Source organism: Hydra viridissima, unplaced genomic scaffold, assembly GCF_058129835.1.
Source record: "Hydra viridissima isolate aposymbiotic clone 2 unplaced genomic scaffold, HvirCarnegie_v1 scaffold_16, whole genome shotgun sequence".
NCBI classification, from domain to species: Eukaryota; Metazoa; Cnidaria; class Hydrozoa; order Anthoathecata; family Hydridae; genus Hydra; species Hydra viridissima.
In genome coordinates this window covers 6401385-6413935 of record NW_028324315.1, presented here as the reverse complement: position 1 = coordinate 6413935, position 12551 = coordinate 6401385, and the positions used below count along the sequence as shown (strand labels likewise).

The 12551-nt window shown below is 30.2% G+C and overlaps 2 protein-coding genes and 2 pseudogenes across 3 annotated transcripts in view; 3 read left to right on the top strand and 1 right to left on the bottom strand.

The window, feature by feature from the left end:
• Positions 1-12551, top strand: part of LOC149877743 (uncharacterized) — a 392865-nt gene that overhangs the window by 226658 nt on the left and 153656 nt on the right. The window lies entirely within an intron of this gene.
• Positions 1-12551, top strand: part of LOC145198037 (uncharacterized) — a 61755-nt gene that overhangs the window by 47914 nt on the left and 1290 nt on the right. The window contains exons 22-23 of the mRNA XM_090073487.1: positions 1488-1523; positions 7205-12507. The gene's annotated coding sequence lies outside the window, so the exon portion shown is untranslated. The remainder of the gene's footprint in view (positions 1-1487; positions 1524-7204; positions 12508-12551) is intronic.
• LOC149877763 (uncharacterized) lies at positions 1863-5133 on the top strand (annotated as a pseudogene). Its single transcript, XR_016447758.1, has one exon. The product of XR_016447758.1 is annotated as an uncharacterized LOC149877763 (transcript).
• LOC149877762 (uncharacterized) lies at positions 7738-9809 on the bottom strand (annotated as a pseudogene).

The window sequence follows — 12551 nt, the reverse complement described above, 5'->3', positions numbered from 1 at the left end:
TAAATTGGTGATTGGTAGTTGAGTGACAAAATTTATCCTTTTTTAAAACGTTTTTTTTTTGCCATTTATAAATGCTCAACATTCAAGATTATGTAAAACAAAATATATCAAGATTAAAACAAAATATATCAAGATTAAAACACAATATCAAGATTAAAACACAATATCAAGATTAAAACATAATATCAAGATTAAAACATAATATCAAGATTAAAACATAATATCAAGATTAAAAGATATATTTACAATGAAATTTTCAGGATCCATTCATTTTACTTATATGCAGCTGTTGCACTACTTTTTAAACTCAAATATAATTTGTTCTTTAAAAGTTGTTCATTATGTCCACAACCTGATACCTGCAGCAGTTAAACTTTGTCTCAACTCTAAATGAATCTGGTAGGTTTTTCTAAACTCCTAAATTATATGCACTTAGTTCATAAAACTTGTATGATTCCCAAATAATTATTGGATCTTGGTAATGATAAAGTTTCAGGAGTATTCAAATGCCCCCCTCTTCGGATATAACTGCGCATTTTCCTCACTGATCTCTATAATAGCTGGATAGCGCAACTCCGAGCAAAACTTTATATTTTTTGACGCCAAAATCGCCATATTGGATAGCCCCAAAAATTTTAATCCCGTAAGCTTTAAGTTCTGTTTTTCGGCTTATCGCTTTATCGCTTTATCGCACATATCAGATTTCATTGTTCTGCGGCTTTCCAATATGGCGATTTTGGCGTCAATTTTGATTTTAGAGTTGCGCTATCCAGTTATTATAGAGATCAGTGATTTTCCTCCGTGTTTTAAAACTTGGATAAACGAGACAATAACTTGTTTTTAAACTTCAAAAATGTGTTTACTTTTAGTTTTGATATACATACCTCAAATGAAAATTTCTTTCTATTGTCTGCGTTTATTACTAAAGCTTTAGTACCACCTTAAAGATATCAGCGTTAATACGGATAAAATAAAAGTGTTTGCTGAACAAAAAACATTTATGGGTATCTTTAATTAGTATTCTATAATCGTCATTATTGCTCTTGTGCTCTTCAGTGAATTTATGTTTTATTGATTCAGGAATATCTTCATTAGTAATTAAAATTTTTTACTTTTAATACTAATTAATCAAATCATTTTCCATTTACAATCAATCAATCAATATATTGCAAATAGTTATGCAATAAAGTGCAATGACATGAATAAGATACACATAATAAAAGTAGAACTTTACAAATTCTGTAAGTAGCACCCATAAAACAAACCTTTAAAAGAGATAAAATGTAGGTTAAATAGTTATTAAAATGTTTATTCATATACATGCACATATACACATATACACAAATAAAAAAATTATAAAATGTACATAAACATAAAGAAAAAAGTTATAAAGGTAAATAATGAAGTTATGTGTAACTTTTTAGGTAGAAATGATGGAGGGAATTCAAGAATAGATTCCTGGACCTAAGGATAAAATTTGTTTTTAGGGTGCACAGAAGGGTGTTCCAAGAAAAGATACACTGGTATGTAATTGAATTTATTCCATTTTTGATTGTCTGTTTTGGTGTTTACTAAAAAAGTGATTAATTTTTTGTTGCTGTTCTCAGTTTAATAAGACTTGATGATTTTTCATTACACTATTTGTAACTAGAAACCTTTTGTAAATTTTTAATTTTTTCTTAAAACATAATTGTTTCTCCTGAAATAATAAAAAACATACTGAGTTTGAAAAAAACAACAACAAAAAAACAACAAAAGATAAAAAAAGACTTATCATTTAAAAAAAATAAGTTTTCTTGTCTGTAATTGATATGATTATTTTTTAAAACATGGCATAAAACTTTCTCTTGTGTCATCAAAAAATTATATTTTTTCTTTTTCTTATCTAAATATAATAATCTAAAAAAAAGAGTAAAATTTCACTGGAAAAATTATAACAAAGTGTTAATTTTATTTTATACAGAGTAAAATTAAGAAAATTAATTGTTCACAAACAAAAGGATCAATGGATTGACAAGACAAAAAAATATTTTTGTGGGATTTCCTTTGTTAATTTAAAATTGTACTTCATTTTTTGAAAGTTTTGAAACATGTTGTTAACTTATTTTGCCATGCTTACACCAGAATAGCATACCATGCTGTTTTTAAAAACTTGCACAGCTCTTTTTTGCTCTATGGAAGGAAAATTGCTGTAAAACCTCCACAAAAGGGAAGGTTTGTATACACAGTTAGCAAGTGGAAGTGTATGGACTAAGGGAGAAAGTAATAGTAGAATATATCTCCATATGCAAAGAGTTTTATCAATAGAAATTAGCGGTTGTAGCAAAGATCTATATGGAAGTCATGGAAAGATCACTATTAATAACAAGTGAATGAATAATGCTGATCATGAATATAGCTTAAATGTAGCTTAAACCAATTTTACCATTCCTTTAAAACAAAAAAAAATATGAAATTAAGGAGCAGTGATAAAGTTAACCGAAAGCAAAAATGTTGTGGTTAAAAAAAAATTTTTTTTACTGTTTTGTAAAATCTGAATAATGTTAAGCATGGGATCAGTATAATTGTGTTCTTACAAAAAGTTTCAAAGGAGCAAAGACTTTCCTTACAGAAACTTTCCTTCCATTATTATAGAGTGTTTTTAGTCCATTTTATGTTTCTTCAATTTTGGTGAGAAAAAAAGTTCAGAAATTAATACAGTCTTAGTAAGCAATTTTGTTAGGTTCATTTGTGGAATTTAACTTTTTCAGATGTGCATCTTTGTTGGATTAGTCCTAACTGCAGAAATGCATGTTGAGTATAATCAGTTTTATGATCAGCGTATACTTTGACTAACTACCACTATAGTATTTAAAACAACACTGAATAAAAGCTCTTATAAATTATTACCTTCTAAACACTCTTGGTTGGTACCCCTTAGTTTCAGGAATGGTAAAAATAGACAACTTTAAATTCTAATGTTAACAGCAAATAAGACCATTGGGCCTAACTATATAAAAATGTAAACATTATTAACTTGCCATATTCACAACAAAAATGGCAGTATTTTTTGATAACCCTATTTTTCAATCAGGGTTGAACAATGTTGTTGGAAACCAGTGAGGCATGTAATTTATTTTAAAGCATTTCTGAAATAAGGAAAGATATGGTTAGTTGCTTCCTCCCTGATCTGGACTTTATACTGGACAGGGGGAAAATTAAAGGGGGTAGTTAACTACATATAGAGCCCTGCATTATTGTTCAAATGTGATACTCATAAATAATTTTAGTTAATCTTAAAAATGCAATTTGAGTTTATTTACTATGTTTTTTTTTATAGCTAATTGAATTGCTAATAATTCAAACAAAAGTAGGATTGGATTTACTCATTACTAGAAATATGAAGTAGAACAAGGCTAATCAACCAATTATAATATTAATTTAGTATTTTGTTTAAATAAATTTTGTAATAAGTCAAAGATTTTTAAAGAAAACTTGGCAAATGTCACTCTAGAGCATAATCAATTGAACTCTAATTTAATTCCTGGGAAAAAAATATGCATTGGCTGTGTAGGAAAATGAAGAGTGTTGAAGAAGCTGACAAGAGACATGACCCAGATTTCATATCATCTGATAACTCTGTTATACAAATTGATATTATAAATTCTTGTTTTATCAATTTTAATGTGTCTCTTATAAAAAGATCATCCAGCATGAGTATACTACAAATAGACAATAAGATAAAAAAGAAAATTTAATTGAATCATTAAATGCATCTGATCAAAAAGAGCCATAAATTAGTATGTTCAAAAGTTCCTCTATAGATTTTATTGTAGAAAAGCTTAAACAAAACTTTCATAATGAGATCAATGTTTCACAAAAATAAAATTGCTCAATTTAGTTCCAATTGATTGGACTATTCAGGAAACAATAAATGAATTTAATGCAACTCAATATACGGTGAAGCAAGCAAGAGCTTTGCAGGATGTTAAAGGAATCCTTGGTGAGAGATCAACAGACATAAAAAATCCTACAAAATTGACTACTAAAGTTGTAAATAAAATTGTCAACTTTTATGAGGATAATAGTAACAGCAGGTTATTGCCAGGAGCAAAGGATTACATTAGCATAAAGACAGTTGATGGTAGACAGCACATTCAGAAGCGACTCATACTATGCAATCTTTCAGAACTTTACCAGAAATGGTTAGAAGAATCAAAATCCAATGGTATAGTTAAGGTGGGACTGACATCATTTGCTCTTTTAAGGCCACAACATTGTATTGTTGCAGGAAAATCTGGCATGCACACAGTCTGTATTTGTATTGACCATCAAAATTCAAATCTTATGGTTAAATCATTAAAAAATGAATTAAAGTCAAAAGATCTGATGGCCTTAGCTGTATGTTCAATAGAAAATAAACCATGTATGTTTATGAGTGTGAGAAGTGTCCTGGAAAAGAGAGAATTGAAAAAAAGTTAAATGAACTGTTAGGGGATTCAGCAAATGAAATAACTAATAAGCAATGGTTGAAGACTGATAGATGTTCCTTAGGAACTATAGTTAAAAGTCCTGATGAGTTCCTAGAAGAGTTAATAGACAAGTTAAAGCAAATCCCAGACATGCTTTTTAAAGCAGCTCAAAGAAAACATCAAACCAAATGAATGTATTATGTAAATGGATTTTGCTGAAAATTTTTCATTTTTTATATAACATGAAATTCAGTCTCAATATTTTTCCAAAAATCAAGCAACTCTCCATATATTTGTCTTATATGTGTGATCTTTAAATGGAAACCAATTTCCAGAAAGCAAAGGTTATTATGTTACATTTGACAGGTATCCAGTTAGTGACATTATTGCCAAATTACATGAGCCTGAACTCAAAAACACTTGAGGGTTTTACACTTATCTTGTTAAACAATTTTTTGTTTTGTTTTCAGTTATCAACTACATTATTATGTATTATCCTTGTTAAGGGAATATACAAAAATTTTGAAAAAAAAATGGTATTTTTGTTTTTGACATAAACAACAATGCTGCGCTAGAATATGCTTTTATAGCAACTATATAAAATTTTGTAAAACACTGATTTCCAATAACATTCAACCCTGATAATTCAAAATTGGGTTATCAAAAAAATGCTGCCATTTTTGTTGTGAACATAACAAGTTGATAATGTTTACATTTTTATATAGTGAGACCCAATGGTCTTATTTGCTGTTAACATTAGATCAATACAAAGTGTCAAAAAAATTTATGAGCTATCCCAAAATGGCTGAAAATGGGACTTTTTAGTGGATTAGACTTGATAGTTTTAGATATATTTGATTTCTATAATTTAACAAACTGCTTATATTTTGCTCATTTGTTATAGACAATAGCAGCTAATAAGAAAACTAACATGTAAGGGTTTGTTGATGAACAGAAAAATACTATGGTTAACTTCATTTTGTCATTTTTTAGCATTTTCCCAAAGTTGAGGAGGTTTTAGTTTTTTTCTTACTTTGATATGAGTTAACAAAAATTACTATTTTTAAGACAGAAATATCCAGAAAAAGTTCTATAAAAAATGAGTCACTTGTTAAAAGTTATAAAATAGTTATAAGGCTTAAAGTTATCTATTTTTATCATTCCAGAAATTAAGTGGTGCCATCCAAGAGTGTTTATAAGGTTATAATTTCTAAACCACTGCATTTGGAACTCTAAAATATCAAATTTAGCCTATTTACATAATGTAGATAATGATATGTAAAAACCATTAAAATCAGAGATGGTGCCCCACAGGCAAGTGGTTGAAATATAATTATTTGACCCATATTAGAACCTAGTGCTCTTATATTGTAATGCTATTTATGTTCCTGTTATAATTTTTTTTCAAGCTGCTAAAAGTTTATATTTTACGAGTTCATGGTTTTTTCCAATAATTCAAGAAAATTTTTTTTTTTGTAAAAAGTTGCTTTTGTTATTTAACAGTTTTTTTTTTTTTTCATGAATTAAAATTTATAACTTTAATAAACTAAAACCTTTAACTTTTACTAAAAGTGTTCAAATGTTACCATTTATTACTTAATAGAAGTTGCTCTTTTGGCTTTTCCCAAAAGACTGACTGCTATTAAGTAATAAATATTTTTTTTTTTTTATCTTCCTATTTTTATAAAATTTCACTTGCCATTATCTCAAGACCTGTTGCTTGTTTTTTTTTTTACATTTGTAATTAACTTTTATTATGGATTAAAAACAAAGATCAATATTGAGCCAAAAGTGTGTCATAGTCTGAATGATTTGACAAGGAACAACCCTTTAGTATTATGATAATAAATTTTTGAACTATTATCAAGACTACAATAGAAGTTAACTTGACTTGTTTCAGTTGATATTTTAGTAGATTTTCTGAATTCATTAAGACCATATGAGGCCATCAAATGGTTCTGTTGAGTCTTGAACATCCATTTCAATATATCCAATTTTACTGAATACAATCTTTTCAATATACCTAACTTTTTTTATTAATAATCTTCGTCTTTATTAAATGTAAGATGTCAAAAATCATATATACCATTATTTGCTGACAAATTTTACATCAAGTCTTCATCTAGCACAACTTTTTGCAAGAATAATGATGATTTTGAATTTTCTTTGAAGAGAAAATGGTTCCTATTAATCATGCCAATTTTGAAAGTATAGTTGTTGATGAAAAAATCATTAAGCAACTATTTTTCAAATTTGTTTTCTTTATTTAAATCATCAGGGAAATGATGAGAATTCTGAAAAAGTTGCTAATCTCTATGCCTTTAACAAAATAAAGTTTCTTTTTTTCTGAAGTATTATTTAAAGCTAAAGTTATTTATTGTTATTGTTTAGTAGTTTTGTTTTTATTCAAAGTCAATGGCTGTAATTTATGGCGTTAACATTTAACAGATGTATCCAAACATCTATGAAATAGCGGTTTATATATGTTACACTATAGAAGGTAGCATTCAGAAATGCTTGTCAGTAGTCAATAGGTTTTGATAATTCAGCTTTATTATATGTCGCAATTAGCAAACTTTGTGTTTTCAGAATGTTCTAAATTTTATGCTCTTACTGTTTTTCAAAGACAGATTCATAAATTGCATTTATCTTTGAAAAACCTTTTTTCTTGAAAGATTTTTTTACAGACAAGAATATCTTTTCTCATTCTCAATTACCAGTTATATAAAAGTTCTTTTCTACTTCTGTAATAGGTTAGTTGCTACGTTTGCTGCAAAATCTTTGAACACATTATCAATCAATGACATCATCAATCAGTTACGTCATGCAAAGTAGTTTTGTTCACTGTTGTAAAAAATGACCAAAAACTACTTTGAGCTGACCCGAGAAAACTGCTTTGACAGGGTGAAACTACAATGTTTCCTGACTCCAAAAATGTAAAATTTGAAATCTAAGTATTTTGTCCGAGAAAATAATTTTGATTTTTAGTTTTTAGTACTTTGCACAATAGGGCGAAATGACAGCTTTTCATATTTTGCATTTTTACAGCATTCAAAAACTCTTCAAAATAAGCATTTATTACTCCAAAACATAACTGTCTAAAATTCACTTGAATAATAGTTTATTCTGACACAACTGATATAGTTTTTCATTAACAAGATGGAAATAATAAACACTTTCTTAAATAGTTCTTTTAGTTATTCTAAGCCAAAACACAAAAACAACCTCTTGATTCTAAACACATAAAGAGCAAATGGTACATAAATTCTTCTCAATATCTGATTCTTCACAAATGCTTGCTGTTGTAGTCCACAACACATGAAAGAAGCCTCTTTGCATACTCAGGATGATTGCGGTCTCTTTTGTATCTCTGCCAATGTGAGCTGAAATTATGATGCATTGATTCTGTTGCCTGCTCACTAAAGATCCCCAAGGGAGCCCTTTTGATCTCAATGAATTGCTTCACATGGAAGAAAACAGCATGAACTTTTGGAGTCACACTGATGTTCATGATTGCCAAATATGAGTCTTTGAAGCGATCAATTTTTTCAGAAAAGTCATCCTCCAGAACCATACCAAAACATGCTGTCACCACAGACTTAAACTTTCGAAGGGCATCAATAATTCCAAAGACTTGAAAAGCAGACTCAGTCTCTGCAATTCTTTGAAGGAGGTCAAGATTGCTGAGAAGCTTGTGACAGGCATTCCCTGCAAACTGCCCACCATGGTATGGTTCTTGTTGAATGTGGAGAGCTGAGGGCCACTTGACAACATTGGGCCAAACTTCTGTCATGGCTTTGTACATGTGATTGACCACACCAAGGAGAAGATGGAGTTCCATTGGTGGTATGAGCTCCAAGATGAGTTTGTTTTCAGAACCAGATAGCAAAGGCTAATGCACTACATTGCCAAAAGATCTTGCCTTTTTGATATCACCGCCAGACTTAGCAAACTCTTGATAACAGGCAACAAGTGAGCCTAGTGTCCTCAAAGATCCTGATTGAGAAAGATGCTTTGATTCTGTGTTGCACCAAGAGCAAGGGTGAGTACTTGCATGGCTCTGAAGGCCACAAAGGATGTTGGCAAGTTTCATGTCGCATGAGACAACAAAGTTGACTTTGTCTAACTTGATTAAAGACAAGATCTGCCTCACATTTTCAAAGTTTTCTGGTAGTCCTTCTGATAAAGCCACAAGCATTTGACGCTTTACACTACTGTCTTTGGCAGTCCTCTGAGTTAAAAGATTTTTCCGTGGTGGTGACCTTGAATCACAGTGAGAATCCAACTCCATGATGCCAAGAGAAACTTTCAGAAATCCTCCACCTCCATCAATTCCCAACTTGACAATATGATTCTGGAAAACTCTTCGAGAAAGCAGGACTTCATTCAAAAGCTCGGCAAGATCCTTGCAATGCACAACCACAAAGTCAGTGGAGTTACTCTCTGATAAAACTTGGATGCTGGTTTGAGTAAAAAACTCAGACAACTGTTTGCCAATGGCTTCAAACTTAGCAAGAAAACTAGTCTCCACAATCTTGGTGTCACTGACTCTGTTGATGGTTGATGCCAATTTCTTCATGCCAAGGTTGAACAGTCCTGTGTTTAGCTGAACTTGTACAAGATCTTCAGTTTTGATGCTGGGTTCAGGAAAAAGAGCTCTTGCACTTGAGCTTCCTAAAAATGAAATTATATTAACACTTTTTGTAATTTTAAGTTTTAAAATTAAAGGTGTTCCCTCTGAACCTGCCATCTTTATATGTATATATAAAAGTATCACCTGTTTTAACTCTAAGTGGTGGGCCGCCTTTAGGATGCGATATTTTGACAGTACCACCAGGTGTGGAAGGTTTAGTAGAGATGACTTGAGTAGCTATTTGCTCTGCAGCGAGTGGATCAGCTGTAGCTAGCTGCTTGAGATTCTCTCTAAAAGTGAATGGAGTGCACTGATGTGGCAGACCTCTTCCAACTAGACTCAAACAATCACCACATCTTTGAGGGGTACAATCTTCCACAGGTTTAGAATAGTCCACTGGGCTCTTCTCATTCAACTTCAAATGTCCAACTTGACAAATAAGACAGTTGCAACCTTGATCTCTTGTTGGTGGTCTAACTTTTATAGATGAGAAAGGAAACAGGTGGCAGGTTAACATCTTTTCCTTCATCTTTTCTCCGAAGAATTGTTCGACATGAGTCACAAATGCCTCTTGGCACTCTGGTATCAGTCAAATCAAGACTTGTATGGTAATGCTTGAGGATCTTTTCAACAAGGAACTGTGTCAACTCTCGAGAGCACTTCTTCAGACACAAGACACAGACAGATTTCCGACAATCTTCATGATTTTTTGAAAAATTTGGCATTTTGAAATTTTTCTCACACAACTGATAAGTGAAACACTTTAAATAAACATGTTCACTGCCAATTCCCGGAATTTTCGGCTTGTTTACAATTTTGATGCAAAACTTAAAATAAACATGTTCACTGCCTATTCCCGGAATTTTTAGCTTATTTACAATTTTGATGCAACAAAATGTTTATAATATAGTTCAACCATGAAATTGTAGGTAAAATTTTATCTTCTGAGTTTAAATAAATACAAATTATACTTGCTATATAGACTGTTATGTTTTAGAGTAATAAATGCTAATTTTGGAGAGTTTTTGAATGCTGTAAAAATGCAAAATTTGAAAAGCTGTCATTTTGCCCTATTGTGCAAAGTACTAAAAACTAAAAATCAAAATTATTTTCTTGGACGAAATAGTTAGATATCAAATTTTACATTTTTGGAGTCAGGAAACATTGTAGTTTCACCCTGTCAAAGCGGTTTTCTCAGGTCAGCTCAAAGTAGTTTTTGGTCATTTTTTACAACAGTGTGTTGCTCACAGTGATTAAATTCAGGAGAATATTCTCAATGAAGAAATTATTGATGCTGTGTGCTGTTACATATTCCACCAAAAGTTGGTAGATGATATCATGCCGAAAGCATGGATGTTTTTTAAGCTTACTTTCAGAAATGATCCACCTCCACCAATTCCTAATTTTATCAAGCAGAATCATCGAACTTTGCAGTGATTTGTAAACTTTTGAATATTTGACGTACCATTTATCAACCGCATGTTAAAACTTATAAAACATTTGAAATGTTTTTTTCATTTGAATATAGCATTTTGAAGCAGCAAAGTTGTATAATCTACTAATGTTAGTGAAGGGATTTGTTTATTAATTTAATGCCCTTCGTTTTGGTTTAGGCCTTTCCTTAGATTATCTAGTTCCTCGTTTTATTGTAAATGTTATGAAGCATGTCTCGATATTTGGATTAGAATTGAGTATGAATTTTTAATCGAGTAATCGAGTTTTTTTTTATATATATGCTATTATGTACGAAATTATATACAAAAATTATAACAAATAATATATACAAAATTATATACGATTATTTTATACTATTATATATACTGTTTGCCGAATATATATCTTCTATTTAAAGAGAAATTTTTACCGAATAACCAATATGTTATACTTCCTTGTTTTGGTTTGAAAATCTGTAATCTTGTATACTCCCAGTATAAATAGTTCTTCAGAAGTTTTTGTAGATTTTTGGGATTTTATAGGAGTCTTAAAATACCTCTTTATGATTTATATTTAAATTTTATTTCCATTCATTTTAAATTCTTTGTCCTGAACTGCAATAAATTAATGCGGACGGCAGTGGAAGCTCCTTAGTAGTGATAAATGCTGAAGGAATTCTGCATCAGCAGTTACTTTAAAAAAGTGGGAACGAAAGTAAATTTATCAAATACTAATTGTAATTAGGAGCACTGTTTCTTGTCTTTTAAAATGAAATCCAGTAGGTTTAGCTGTTTAAATTTATGTAAATTGCTAAGATTTGCTTAAAAGCCTCTAATTACATTTCTTGAAATAAACTTAGTTTTGGAGGATTTCAAGTTGTTTGTAAAGTCTTTCTATACTAATTAGTATTCATTTTCTATATTACTTTCTATATCACTTTGATTTCTAATACTATTTTTTTAGTTTCCTGTCTTAAATGGCAATCCTTAGAATAACTCATGAAAATGCTCGTGCTTAATGTCAATTTTTGAGAGCGCCTAAACTTGGTGCATGGAGATTTTGGCCAGCCTGTATAATCGCTCCACTGAGTAATAATAATCGTACAAATTGTCTTATTTGTATGACATGTATTGTGCTAAATTGATATATACACTGCAAATCTAAAGGGTTCTTGAAGGTTCTGCGGCTGTTCTTCAAAGAACCTAAAGGTTCTTAGATTTGACTTAAAGAACCCGTGGGTTCTTCACGTACCTAAATGGTTCTTTGTAGAACCGCCTACTTTTTTAATGGAAGTTTAAAGAACCTTTAAGGTTCTTCGCATTAATTTTTAGAGTAAATATCTTAAGTTTCCTCTAAAGGTTCTTCAGAAACTTTTTTCATCTTTTTTAAGACGCCATTTTGTTTTTTTACTCAGCGTGTTAGTTGATTATAACGTGGAATCTTATAAACTTGACTAAACATGAATTCTGAAAAAAAAAAGTGATATACTGCCAATGGTTAATAGCTGCCATACGATTTTATTTTATCAATTAGTAAAATTAATTTAGAATACAATATGAATTTCAGATTCTACACAATGATCCCAATATTATATTTAAAACGTAATTTAGAATAATAGTAATCATTTGCATCATATTGTCGTATAAGTTAGATCAAATTTAAAACTACAATTATTTTTGAATTTTCAGTTCAAATTTGGAATGTAAAATATATGTAAATGTATGTATGTATGTTATATGTATATAATGTATGTATATAATATACGTATATATAAATCTTAATGCTTATGTCAAATAAATTTACTTGTAATGGCAGCCTACGCTATTGGAAAGTCTAAAAAATAAGTTCAAGAAGGAAAGAGCCTTTTTAATTAATGTTGAGACTGTTGCTATCCATAAAAGCAAATTTGGGAATCCAGCTAGAGAATGCAAGTGCACAGAAGATTGTCTTGAGAATGACCAAGCTTCTAGTAGGACAGATGGAGACTTGGTAAAAATTAAGCTTATCTGTTTTGGGATAAAATAGTAAAAAAA